This window comes from Dromiciops gliroides, chromosome 6 (assembly GCF_019393635.1).
Source record: "Dromiciops gliroides isolate mDroGli1 chromosome 6, mDroGli1.pri, whole genome shotgun sequence".
Lineage (NCBI taxonomy): Eukaryota > Metazoa > Chordata > Mammalia > Microbiotheria > Microbiotheriidae > Dromiciops > Dromiciops gliroides.
Window position 1 is genome coordinate 6,991,327 of NC_057866.1, and position 13,604 is coordinate 7,004,930.

The 13,604-nt window shown below is 44.6% G+C and overlaps 1 protein-coding gene across 9 annotated transcripts in view; it reads right to left on the reverse strand.

The window, feature by feature from the left end:
• Window positions 1–13,604, reverse strand: part of PPP6R3 (protein phosphatase 6 regulatory subunit 3) — a 100,721-nt gene that overhangs the window by 78,998 nt on the left and 8,119 nt on the right. For all 9 annotated transcript variants that reach the window (XM_043973403.1, XM_043973402.1, XM_043973408.1 and 6 more), the window contains exon 2: window positions 10,410–10,542. The gene's annotated coding sequence lies outside the window, so the exon portion shown is untranslated. The remainder of the gene's footprint in view (window positions 1–10,409; window positions 10,543–13,604) is intronic.

Below are 13,604 nucleotides of genomic sequence, written 5' to 3' on the forward strand. Positions count from 1 at the left end.
CGAGTCTTCTCTTCCTTCTAATGGCAGATCCAAGCCCTCGCCCATCCTCATCGCATTTCCCTGGGTATCTCCCACCCCTCTCTCCTAAAAGAGAAAGCCCAGTACGGACATGGGAAGGCCCCGACAGAATCTGGGCCAGCCTAACGAGTCAAAGTCAGCACTTCTCAACAGAGCCCAAGTGCATCAACATGAACATTCTACAGATTCGCACTGAGCTCCCTCAGGGCACCATCAAAAGAGCAGGGAAACTGGGAAAAGAGACAGGTAAAGGAACTAGATGGTAAGACCTGTTTTAGACACATCACGTTCGAGAAGCAAGTAGGACTTTTTGGCAGAGATGGCCATCAAGCAAATGGAAATCTAAGGGGAGAGCTCAGGGTAGAGGCCAGAGCTGAGTATGCAGGAAGATCCCAGTAAGTGACAGCCAAAAGGGAGAGTAGAGAAGACAGCCAAGGACAGAAGCCTGCTAGACACACACTCAGAAGGGTCAAGATGAAGGTTAACCAGCAACGGAGAATGAGAAGGAATAGACAGACATGTAAGAGAACCACTCCAGGACAGCGAGCAGAAGTTAAGGCAAGCAAGAAAATGGAGTTCTACAATAACAGATGTTACTGAAAGGAGAAAAAGTAAGAGGTTTTAAAAAAGTCCTGAGATTTAGCTACTGAGAGTAAGTGGAGTAAATTCAGTCGGCACAGGGACCACAAAATGGATCAAAAGCAAGGACAGGAATATTAACCCCAAGGGCCTCCTCCTCTTTGTGTCAGTGATCAATAACCACTCTGGGGAAGTCCTCTGTAACCAGGCTTGCTTGGGCATTTGTGTCTAAACACACTTCAAAATAAATCCCAAAGTCATGAGTGGGAACAGTGTCCACCAGGGTCGCATGATGATTTCCCCAATATGGGGGAACTCCCAGGGAAGGAAATCGGTACTTTCTCTACAATTAGAGCTGCCTCCAGCACTGGGGTCCAACTCAAGCTGATACCTGTTGTCCCATACTGACTTGGAAAACCACAAATTAACACAATGTTGTGTTGCATCTCTTGTGTTTTCTTAAGCACTGCCCAACTGCCTTTTGGCTGCAGCTGGGACACCTCTGGCTTGGAGTCCCTTAAGTGACTCGGCCAGCATCCCATAGTCCATATAGGCCAGGTCTTCCTGGCTCTGAGGCTATGCACTGTACTGTCATCAGTAAAGGGGGAAAAACTTATTGGAGATCTTGAAGAGAGCCAGATTCCTGGGTGACACTGAGAAGTGAACTGCAGTGTGAGGACATGAGGCAATTAACAGTAAAAGAGAGAGAGAAGACAAAAGGGTGAGGAGCTTTTTTTTAGTCATAGGCAAATACAATAGCTTCAGAGTGGAAAGGGACTGAAGAGATTATTCTAGTTGAAATTCATTTTACAGATAAGGAAAGCAAGGCACAGAGAGGTTAAAGCAAATTGTCCAAGATCACACAAGTGGCAGAACCAGTAACCAAGCTCCAAATTCTTGGTTCCAAGTTCACTGTTCATTATGAAGCTTTTTTCTCTTACAGTCAAAAAACAAATCCCTAGAAAAACGAAGCTATGCTAACTTCCACACTCGCATCCCAACCCTGAAGGCTGGTCGAATCAAGAGCCCTGGATAAGCCAATGAGCAGCCAAAGACAAAAACAAAATGGAAAACATTCCCTGTAAAAAAGAGGAACACAAGAAAAGGGAAGGGAGCATGGTAGTAACTAGGGAGAACAGGACAGGCTTCCAACAGGCAGCAACACAGAGGAAACAAAGGATTCTAAAAGCTAAAATGTTTTTGTTCATCAAAAGCAGAATTGAGAGGTGTTTTTAAGGGGATTTTGTTTGGGAATTTTCACATTTTGTTTTAACCACCCGCCACCCCCAAACAAAGGTTACTGATTGGCTAACATGACAGAAAAGGAAAAAGAGAAATGCTGGAGGGGATGTGGGGAAAGAGGGACACTAACGCACTGTTGGTGGAGTTGTGAATTAGCTCAACCATTGTGGAGAACAATCTGGAGCCACACCAGAGGTCTACCAAACTGTGCATACCCTGTGACCCAAAATATCACTACTAGGGACATGAGAGAAAAGGGAAAGGACCCATCTGCGCAAAATGACTTCTAGCAGCTTTTTTGTGATGGCAACAATTGACTGCGGAATGGCTGAACAAGTTGTGGCACATGATTGTGATGGAATACTACCTACTGTGCTATAAGAACTGATGGGGCGGGAGGGGGGGGGCAGCTAGGTGGCTCAGTGGATAGAGCACTGGCCCTGGATTCAGGAGGACCTGAGTTCAAATCCAGTCTCAGACACTTGATACTTAACTAGCTGTGTGACCCTGGGCAAGTCATTTAACTCTCATTGCCCCGCAAAAAAAAAAAAAAAAAAAAGAACTGATGTAGGGGATAGTTTCAGAAAAACCTGGGAAGCCTTAAATGAAGGGTGCAGAGTGAAGGGCACAGAACCAGGAGAACACGGTGCATAGCAAGAGCAATAATGTAACATAGATCACCTGTGAAGGCCTTGACTGCTCTGAACAAGGATCCACAATGAAAACTCTCCTCTTCCAGAGAACTGAGGCACTCTGAGTTTACATGGAAGCAGACTTTTCTTTCTTTCTTTTTCTTGAGGTTGCTTTTTTTTTTGCAGGATGGGTAATTATGGAAATGTTTTATGTAAGTCCACATGTATAAATGGTACACTGCTTGCCTTCTCAATGGGTAGGAGAGGGGCTAGAGAAAGAGAATTTACAACTAAAAAAAAGAATAATGAAAATAAATTTAAATGGGGGGGGGACAAAGGTTATCAATGACTGAACTGCTAACTGAACACCTTCTCTCTGTCTCCATCATCCTTAACATCACTACTCGCTCCTCCCTGGCTCTGCGCCCACGCTCTCATCCTGCATAATTGGCTATTTCTTACTCCTAAAATTGTCTCCAAGTTCTGTCCGGGGTCTGCTCAACTCCTTCTATTTTCTAGGTGATCTCCATCGGGTTCCATGGACTCCGGCATCTCTACACCAATCGTTCCCAACTCTCATCTCTCCCTTGAACTCCAGGACCACACCTCCAACTCTGGGCTGGATATCACGTGGCCTTGCCACAGTCAGCTGACACTTAATGTGTCTAAAAAGGGAGCCGATTAGCTCACTCTCTAATCTGTGTCTCCCCCCTCCCCACCCCCCTTCCCTAGGCCCAGACACTCTGTCTTGTAATCTGCAAACTCTGCGGCTGCCATATTGTCCAGCTGAATCACATTAAGCTTGCAGTTCACTAAAGGCCTCCGGCTTTTCCATGTGAACTGCAGTCCAGCCCTCCCTCAGCTTTCTGAAAAGCAGTCTGGCAGACACTGCCACAGCTACAAGAACTATTCCTATTTTCACCCTAAATTTCGATCCAATGCTCTAGCTATGCTAGATGCTGCTGATCTTAAGCCCGCCCTTCAATACTTGAATTATCCCTGCCATCTTCCAATATCACGCTCCCTCCATTTTTCCTCAGATTGCATCGCCAACAATCGATAGCTCAAACTCAACATACCCTCTACCCAATCTCCCCCTTTTCTCTTCAGGGCATTGCTAGCCTTCTGCACATACAGGTTTACAAGCTCACTGCTCCTGTGATGCTTCCTCCCTCCAATCAACGGTCAACACCATCTCTCCCACATTCTTCCCCTTCTCTCCATTCACATACTTTGAGTCATGTGGATTTCTTAAAGACCATCCTAAGTGTCCCTGGATCCCCTCCCTCTCCTTTCCAACCAGTCCTCCAGAAACTGCGCAAACCCTCTTCCTAAGGTACAGTCTGACGATGGCACCCTCCCGCTCAAGTCTGCAATGGCTCCACTCCCCCAGGAAGAAATCACACCTGCTCCCCCTAGCATTCAGTCTCCCCAACACAGCTCCAGCCGACCTTCCCAGCCTTACTTCATGCTTTTCTCTGTCAAAACCCAGACTTCCCCCTCTGGTCTCCACAACAGCACATGGGCTCTTTCCCCACAACCTCCATGACTCACTCCACCTGCCCAGGCACCAGCCCTGCCATGAAAATACCCCCATCTCAAAATAACTAGAGGAGCATCAGTCTAGAACCTTCATACATAGACGTCTAGGAGTGTTCTGCTTTTAACAAGTCACCGCTGGTCCATCTTGAGAGTTTTTCCATCAAGAGTATCACTACTAAATTCTATTTTCTTGCTTGCAAAAGCCAACTTTATTAAAACAACAACAAAATACTGAGCTGCGCATATGATGTGCCCAGGTCATCTTGAAAGCTCCCTCTTTATAGGAATTCTTTGCTGTTAACTCTTGGTATGGTCAGAATTCAATACTGCCACAACTACTCCAAAGCTGTTTTGAGTTCATGGGGATCACATGGCTTTTTCTGAATGACATTTTGGTTTCCATCCTATTCAAAGGATGTTAATAGTTCCAAAAAGGAAATGACTTGGGAGATTTCTATAGCTCATACTCATGAAATGGGCAAAAATAATTAAAAGAAACTCAGCGTTAACAAGGTTATGGGAAGAACAGGCACACTTACACGTTGATGGTGGGGCTGCAAATGTATATATTCTTTTTGGAGTGTAATCTGACATTATACATTATAAGTGACAAATGTAATCATACTCTGACTAAATGACTCCATCATTACGAATATACCCAATTATCAAAAACAAAAAACCACCTACACAAAAATTTCAGAGCTGGGCTTTAGTAACTGCAAAAATCTGAAAATCTAAACATCCAGCAATTAATTAAGGAGTATTGAAATTAATGGTGGTACAGAATGTAACTGAATGCTGTAATGGAAACAGCTGACAAGTATAAGCTTGGAAAATTCTTCCCGAATAACGCAAAGCCTAAACAAATGCAAAAGCAGAAGAATGAAGCAAACACAAACTATAACCAAGAGGAAAATGAATGAGAAAAGGCAGGCCAAAGAACCCAGATGGGCTGGAGAGGAATTTGGAACTATGCCCAAAGGGCTATAAAGCTGTGCATGCCCTTTGACCCAGCAATACCACTACTAGGTCTTTTCTCAAAGAGATCATAAAAAAGGGGAAAAGACCCACATGTACAAAAATATTTATAGCTGCTCTTTTTGTGGTGGCAAGGAATTGGAAATGAGAGGATGCCCATCCATTGGGGAATGGCTGAACAAGTTGTGGTATGTGAATGTAATGGAATACTACTGTGCTATAAGAAACGATGAGCAGGAGTTCAGAGAAACCTGGAAAGACTTACAGGAACTGATGCTGACTGAGAGGAGCAGAACCAGGAGAACATTGTACACAGTATCAACAAGATTGTGTGTAGATCAACTGTGATAGACTTGACTCTTCTCAGCAATACAATGGTCCAAGATCATTCCAAGGGGGGCAGCTAGGTGGCACAGTGGACAGAGCACCGGCCCTGGAGTCAGGAGGACCTAAATTCAAATCTGGCCTCAGACACTTGACACTTACTAGCTGTGTGACCCTGGGCAAGTCACTTAACCCCAATTGCCTCACCAAAAAAAAAAGCCAAGATAATTCCAAGAGACTCATGATGGAAAATGCTCTCCAAATCCAGAAAAAATAGAACTGTGGAATCTAGATGAAGATTGAACCATCCTATTTCTACTTTTTTCTTCTTTTTTTGAGGTTTTTCCCTTTTGTTCTGATTCTTCCTTCACAGCATGACTAATGCAGAGGTATGTTTAATATGATTGTACATATATAACCTATATCGGATTGCTTGCTGTCTTGGGGAAGGAAGACAAGGAGGGAGAAAAATTTGGAAGTAGAAATCTTATAAAAAGAAATGTTGAAAACTATCTCTACATGTAACTAGAAAATAATAAAATACTATAATTAAAAAAAAAAGAATCCTGGGGCAGCTAGGTGGCGCAGTGGATAGAGCACCGGCCCTGGAGTCAGGAGTACCTGATTTCAAATCCAGCCTCAGTCACTTAACACTTACTAGCTGTGTGACCCTGGGCAAGTCACTTAACCCCAATTGCCTCACTTTAAAAAAGGAAAAAAAAAAAGAATCCTGATGAGTAACTAACTACTGACTGAAAAATTGCTGAAATACTTCATACACTGAAAATTGATTTGAATGTAAATGGTTAAGCAATTCTAGTTGGTTGTATCTTAAATTCAATGCTAATCTTTTTTTTTTTTTGCAGGGCAATGGGGGTAGTTAAGTGACTTGCCCAGGGTCACACAGCTAGTAAGTGTCAAGTGTCTGAGGCAGGATTTGAACTCAGGTACTCCTGAATCCAGGTCCAGTGCTTTATCCACTGCGCCACCTAGCCACCCCCAATGATAATCTTTTAAGGAAACATTTAAAGCCAAGAAAAACTATGGACATTGAGGTAGCATCCTTCCTAAGAGCCTGGTAATCAAAGCCATGCTTAGTCATCTCAGGGACCACTGTCAACTACCAGACTTTTCCACTCAGTGCCAAGGGAAAGTATCCCAGGGTTCCAAGCCAGATGTATGGCACATCTAAAGTATCAGGACAGGAAGGAGCTTCACCATGACATTGAGCCATCAAGCAATTCTGATGAAGATCTACAACCTTTCAAGGCCCAAACACCCTTTCCCCATGAAAAGTCAATAGAAACTAGGAGGGTCTTGAGCTAAGAGAGTCAGTTTCATGGGGCCGCCCTAAGAACTTTCTGAAGAAGTCTAAAGCAAAGAAAGAGCTGCAAGGAAGGTCTCATTCTTCCAGTTTGGCCCCAGGAGTGCACTCCACAATAAGCACCAATCCCCAAGCCCCCTTCCTTTGCTCCTAGAAATCTTTGTTGAATAGAACTGACCCTCCAGATACGCAAGACAAATTCGGACCACAACTCTGCTAGAGCAAGGATCACAAAGGAGCAATTTTCTCCCAAATTTTAAAGTAACAGATCCCTTCTGCAGAGCGAAAGACTCCATGTTCCATGAATCCATTTGCTATTCCAAAAAAAGCAAAAACCACCTTATCAGGAAAGGGAGAAAAAAACCAATCAAGACCAAAGTCAGTGAGGAAGCCACAGAAGGAACAAAAGTTCATATCACTGAATCCTAAACCCTAGAGCTGAATGATCACTTTTTGCAGAAGATATGATGGTGTACTTAGAGAAGCCTGTCTTTGACTAAAAAGTGACTGAAGCAATAATCAGCCAAGTGATGGATCTAAAATAAAGCCATGTAAAAATCAGCATTTCTGGAAAGGGATGCAGTATATGATTGTGACGGAACACTATTGTATTGTAAGAAATGACAAGCAGGAGGATCTCAGAAGAAAACCTGGAAAGACCCACATAAACTGATGCAAAGTGAACTGAGCAGAACTAGGAAAACATTGTGCAAAGTGACAGCAACATTGTTTCATGAAGAACTGTAAATGACTGAGCTACTCTTGACAATAAAGGGATCCAAGACAATCCCAAAGGGTCCATGATTAAACATGCTACCTGCCTCCAGAGAAAGAACTGATATTGTTTAAACAGAAACTGAAGCATGCTCTTTTACTTTCCTTCATTTTTTTAAATAGTCTTATACAAAATGACTAATACTGAAATGTTTTACATGATTGCGCATGTATAACTTATATAGGATTGCTTACCATCTCAAGGAAGGGGGAGGGGAAGGAAGGATAAAATTTGGAATTCAAAACTTTTTTTAAAAAAGTTAAAAATTGTTTTAACATGTAATGGGGGGAATTTTTATTGTTTAAAAAATAACATTTCTGGGGCAGCTAGGTGGCGCAATGGATAGAGCACCAGCCCTGGAGTCAGGAGGGCCTGAGTTCAAATCCTGCCTCAGACACTTGACACTTACTAGCTGTGTGACCTTGGGCAAGTCACTTAACCCCCATTGCCTCACCCTCTCTCCCAAAAAATTTTAAAAATAACATTTCTGTCTGCTGCCAACAAAATGTATCAGGAAAAGATTAAAAGGGAAATTCCATTTAAAGCAACTACAGAATGTATAAAATACTTGGGAGTCTTCCTGACAAGACACATAGGAACTATAGAAATACAACTTCAAAACACTATGAAAATAAAGAACTAAATGACAGAAAAAATGGTAACTCCTCATGGGTTGGTCAAGCCAATATAATAAAAATACAATACTACTTAAATTACATATTCAGTGTCATACCACACTACCAAAGGAATATGTTACAGGATGAGAAAAAACAAATTCGTCTGAAGGAACAAAAGTTTAAGAATCTCAAAGAAAATAATGAAAAAGTAGGAAGGAAAGGGCTTATCTTACAAAGCTGTAATCAAAGTAGCTCAATGTCCCCTAAACCCCAAGATCCCAGCTCCTTGTGAAGAAACTTTCCTATCAGAGACTAACAACTGGCCTAGGCTGGGCTGGGCAGCGTCTGACTGAAATTAGACTGAGAAGACGCCTCCCTCCACACTCCAAGATAGGCCCCAAAGGAATCCATGACCTTGATATAAATGGTCACAGCATAAGCAAATGAGAAGACTAAGGGAGAAATAAACTTTCACATCTGGAGGGCACAGAGTGGGGGGGTCTGACCAAGCAAACACTTGAGAGGATCACAGAAAAAGAAAATACACACCTTTTATAACAGACAATTTTAAGTTTTACACAAATAGATCCATTGAAGCTAACAGAAGAACTGGGGGGGAAATCTTTACAGCAAATTTCTCTGGCAAAGGCCACGTTTATATATATATATATACATATACATATATATACATATACATATATATATATATATACATATATATATATATGGATCTGATTCAAATTTAAAAGTGCCGCTCCCTGATTAACGTCCAAAGAATAGGAAAAGGCAGATCTCAAGAAAAGCATCCAAATTATTTATAGCCATGTGAAAAAAAGTTACAAATCATTAATGATCAGACAAATGCAAATTAAAACAACTCTGTGGTTCCACTTGACATCCAACAGACTGGCCAAGTTGACAAAGAAAAACAGCAAATGTTGGTGGGGCCTGGAGAAAATGGGCACAAGGGTACAGTGACAGAGGAGGTCAAAACAGGCCCGGCCATTCTGGAAAGCAATTTGGAACCATTCCCCACAGTTACTGACCTGTGCATATTTCTTTTACCCAGAGACACCACAACTAGGCCTACGACCGAAAAAGAGCTAAGAAAGAGGGGGAAACCCCGACAAAACTCAATGCTATGTAATTACAATGAGTAAGAAGAGTTGGAAAAATACCCATCTCCCTTCTCAGCAAAGAGGAAGGAGCACAGGTGCAGAATATTGCACACACGGTCCTGGTTCACTGTAGGTTTAGGATTTTTTTTTCCCCTTTTTGAAAAATTCTTTGTTACAAGAGACAGCTCATTGTTACAGCTCACTGTTAAGAGGGAGAAGCGGGGGGCCGGGGGCTAGGTGGCACAGTGGATAAAGCACCGGCCCTGGATTCAGGAGTTCCTGAGTTTAAATCCAGCCTTAGACACTTGAAACTTACTGGCTGTGTGACCCATGGCAAGTCACTTAACCCCCATTGTCCTGCCCCCCCCCCCAAAAAGAGGGAGAAAGGGTAGATATGGTCATATAAAAACAAAAGCAGAATTTTCCTACAAGGCACTTTATAAATTAGTAGATTCACTTATTTACATAGAATTTTAACAAGCTAGATTATCTAGTTTCAAAAATAGATTAGAAACTGTAAATAAGGAAGGACTGAGAAGAGTCCAGGGCAGTGAGCCTGCAGCAGAGAAGAACGAAGCCAGCAACACAAAAAGCCCAAGTGTTTGGGGTGGCTTCCTATAGGGACAAGTCCAGATGAGCCCCTGGCCACCCTACACCTACCCCCCCACACACCAGGGCATTTCTCCTTCGGGGGGTCATCTCTCCTTTCAGCCAGAGCAATCACTGAGGCTCCTAAGGAGGCCCCTGCAAAACTAGAAGTGGTGAAATTGTCTTCCACGGGAGTGTCTACTCCAGGCCTGTGCAGGTGCCTCCTCTTGGCAGAGAGGTGACCCCAGCAACTCCCTGAGGAGCGCATGCTCTGGCAGGCCCTGACAAACCGGAAAGGCCCCTTCAGGGACAGGCTTGGCTCCAGTGATTGCAAGCCCAGCCCAAAGGGGCAGCACCACATGGTTGGTCAGCAGGTCATTCATTTCTCATGAAAACTCACGTAACCATCTGCTGAAGTGTTTGTGTTCTAATCCGGGGCTGGTGGGCAGGGGCAGAGAATGATGTCGGCGATACCCAGAGCTAGGGATCACGGGGCTTTTGAAACATGGAAATGCATAGAGCCAGATCTCCAACCATGCAGCAGAATGTCTCAGCCAAAACAGAGAACTCTGAGGAAAGTGAGCTTCAGATATACGGACCACTCTCTTGTACAGAGCCAGGCAGAGCACTGGGCCTGAGCTTCTCCCAAGAGGGGAAGCAAGAAGCACCTACCTTCCTTCATTGCAGAAGCAGGGGACGAGGGGTGCAGAGTCAAACACGTGCTGGCTCAGGTGACCAAGGCAGGACGTGGCTGGCAGGAGAACTCCTTTTCTACTTCTTTAAGCTTGTTCAAAAGGATAGCTTGCTGGGGAGGGAGGGAAGGAAGCAGGCAAATATTCAGAAATGAATGAGGCACATGAACAAACAGTATCCATCAATCAAGATGTTTTTAAATGGAAGTTGTAAAAACAACATGTATTCGGTCCTTTTATCATCTTTCATCTTAGGCACCTCAAGAGGTTCCTAATTCAATACCCTTTGGGCTGACATTCTGTGGTTCTTAAACCAATTTAAAAGTTGCTCCTTGGGTGATTTTTTATTCAGTCCCCAAAAGGCACCAGAGGCTGGAGAGAGAACACTCTCCCTACACCCCAGTGGCTACTTTAAATTCATCAGTTCTCTCATTGGGCCTGTGACAGAGGCAAACTGAAACGCAGACTGAGATCTGATCCTAGTAAATATTGAAGGCAGAGTTTGAACCCAAGTCTTGCTGACCCTGCTAACATAACAGTGGCTGTCTCTCTAGGCCCTCAGCTCTTCTCTCTTTCACGCATTCACCTGGTGACCTCATCCGCTCCCATGTTTACTGGCCATCTCCATGCTGAGGATTCCCACATCTGCCTCTCCTGCCCCAAGCTCTCTGCTGACCGCCAGCTGCCTTGCAGATGTCCAGTAGACATATTACACTAAACTTGTCCAAAATGGAACCCATCCTCTTCCCTCTCCCTGACACTATCAGGCTTCCTACCTAAGAGTCCTCCTGCCCCCCCACCCCCCAACCCACCCCAGGACAGATGCCTATCACTTCAGGCCTGGACTAGAGCCATAACTGCTGGGGGTGGGGTGGGGGTGCTTATCTCCTTTGAGTCTCACAACAATCTGGGAGGTAAGTGCTATTATCATCATCCCTTTTTTACAGATGGAGAAACTGAGGAAAACAGGGGTTAAGTGCTTAGTTCAGGGTCACATGGTTAGCAAGCCTTTGAGATGGGATTGGAATTCAGGTCTTCATGTCCCCACCCAAAAAAATGTACTGAACTCTAGTGGCTTCCCATGACCCCCAGGATTAAATCTCAAACCCTGCTTGGCTTTCATAACCAGTCCTTCCTTCCTTTCCAGGCTCCTTACAACTGACACCCTCCCCATTCCCCCAATATCTTCTTCCTGGCCTGACTATTCCTGCTACAAGATGCCCCATCTTCCAGCTGTCCCCTAGGCCTCAGACACTCTTCCTCCTCATCTCTTCCTTCTGGCTTCCTATAAGTCTCCGCTAAAGTCCTACTTTCCCGAGTCCCTTCCCTCTGAGACTACCCTACTCTATCCTCTCTATATCCTGGTTTGGAGCTGCTACATGGTGTCACAGTGGACAGAGCCCCAGGCCTGGAATCAAGAAGACCAGAGTTCAAATGTAGCTTCACACTGACTAGCTGTGTGACTCTGAGCAAGTCACTTAAACCATGTTTGTCTCTGTTTTCTCATCTGCAAAACGAGCTAGAGAAGGAAATGGCAAACCACTCCATGGGGTCACAGAGAGTCAGGCACAACTGAAGAACAAAAAGCTTCCATTTTACATGTGAAGAAACCAAGGCCCAAATAGAGTGACTTAACCAGGGTTGTAGTAAGGGTCAGAGCAGGATGTAGAATTGAGCCCGGGCCTCCACCACTCAGACTCCAGGGTTTCCTGCATGACACCACATTACCTCTCACTCCTAAACTGCTGGGAGAAAGAGAGAAGTTCTGGATGAGCTGAGTGCCAGGAAAGGGAAAAGGAGGAAGAGGGGGACGACCCTCACTATACTTGTTCCCTTGGCAGGCAGATGGTAGCAAAGTGGGTAGAGTGTTAAACCTGAATCGGGGCACAAAGAGTCGGACGGACACACCTGAAAAACCGAGTGAACCACAGTATCTTGTTTGTATTTATTTGTTTGCATGTCATCCCCCCCCCCCCCCCACCAGACGACAGCTCCTTGACAGCAAGGGCTGCTTTTTGTCTTCTTTGTAATCCTTGGAGCTTAGCATGGTGTCTGGCACATAGTAGGCACTTACTTGATTATGCTCGCTGACTGCCCTTAGTAAAGTCTCATTAATTCAAGCAAAATGGAGAACACCAGCATTACTAAAGAAGCTGAAATACAAGACAAGCAGACATGTTCCCAAGCCAGTTCAAGAGGCATTTTTAAACTACCTCCTTTGCACATGTGCTAAGTACTGGAGACACAAAGACAAAGGGAAAACTAGTCCCTGCTTTCCAGGCACTTCTGGGGCTGAGCCAAGATACCAACATCTAAAAACACACACACACACACACACTCTCTCTCTCTCTCTCTCTCTCTCTCTCTCTCTCTCTTTCTCCCCCCCTCTCCCTCTCCCTCCTCTCCCCCTCCTTCCCTCCCTCCCTCTCATTTGAGGAAGGAGAGGACACAAAACAAGTAAATTGATCATCAGTAAGAGTTTTCTGCAGGAGGCAGCAAACGAGCTCTGTTCTCAAGGAAAGGAGAGTTTTCATGAGGTGGAGGTGAAAAGGAGAGCTTGTGTCAAGCCTGGGGACCATCCTGGGTACAAAGGGCCAGAGAAGGGGTGCCAAGTTCAGGGAACAGCACGCTAGACTGTCTGGCTACTACAGAAGCAGCAGCATACAGAGCATTTTAAAGGTCAAGTGAGGAATTTCTTGTACATCCTCAGTTCCAAAGAAACCACTAAGGTTTCTGGAGCACAAACATTTTGGGGGTCAGTCTGAACCTCGTTTTGGCAGCTAAAAAGTGAACGAGGAGACTAGAAACCCGAAGTTCAGGTGGTAAAGAGTGTTGTGGACATCAAACTGACAAGACTCAGCAACTGATTGCTTGGGGACAAAAAGTACGGCTGGAGACAACAGAGGCCCTGACCTGGAGTGGTGGACAGGGGAGGGGATGACCCTTCAAAGAAGATGCCTCCAGGCTATCTGGGCACTGCTAATGTCTAGCAGACAGCTCAGGAGAGAAACAGAGCAGGGTGTCAACCTGGGAGTCACCTGCAGAGAAAAGTGAACTCAAGGTAGTTCATGAGGTCACTAAGAGGGTAAAGAGAAAGGAGGAAGAGGAGAAGGCATGAACAATGAGGCAGGAAAAGACCCAGAAGGGAAAGTCAGGCTAGTCGTGAAAACCCAGG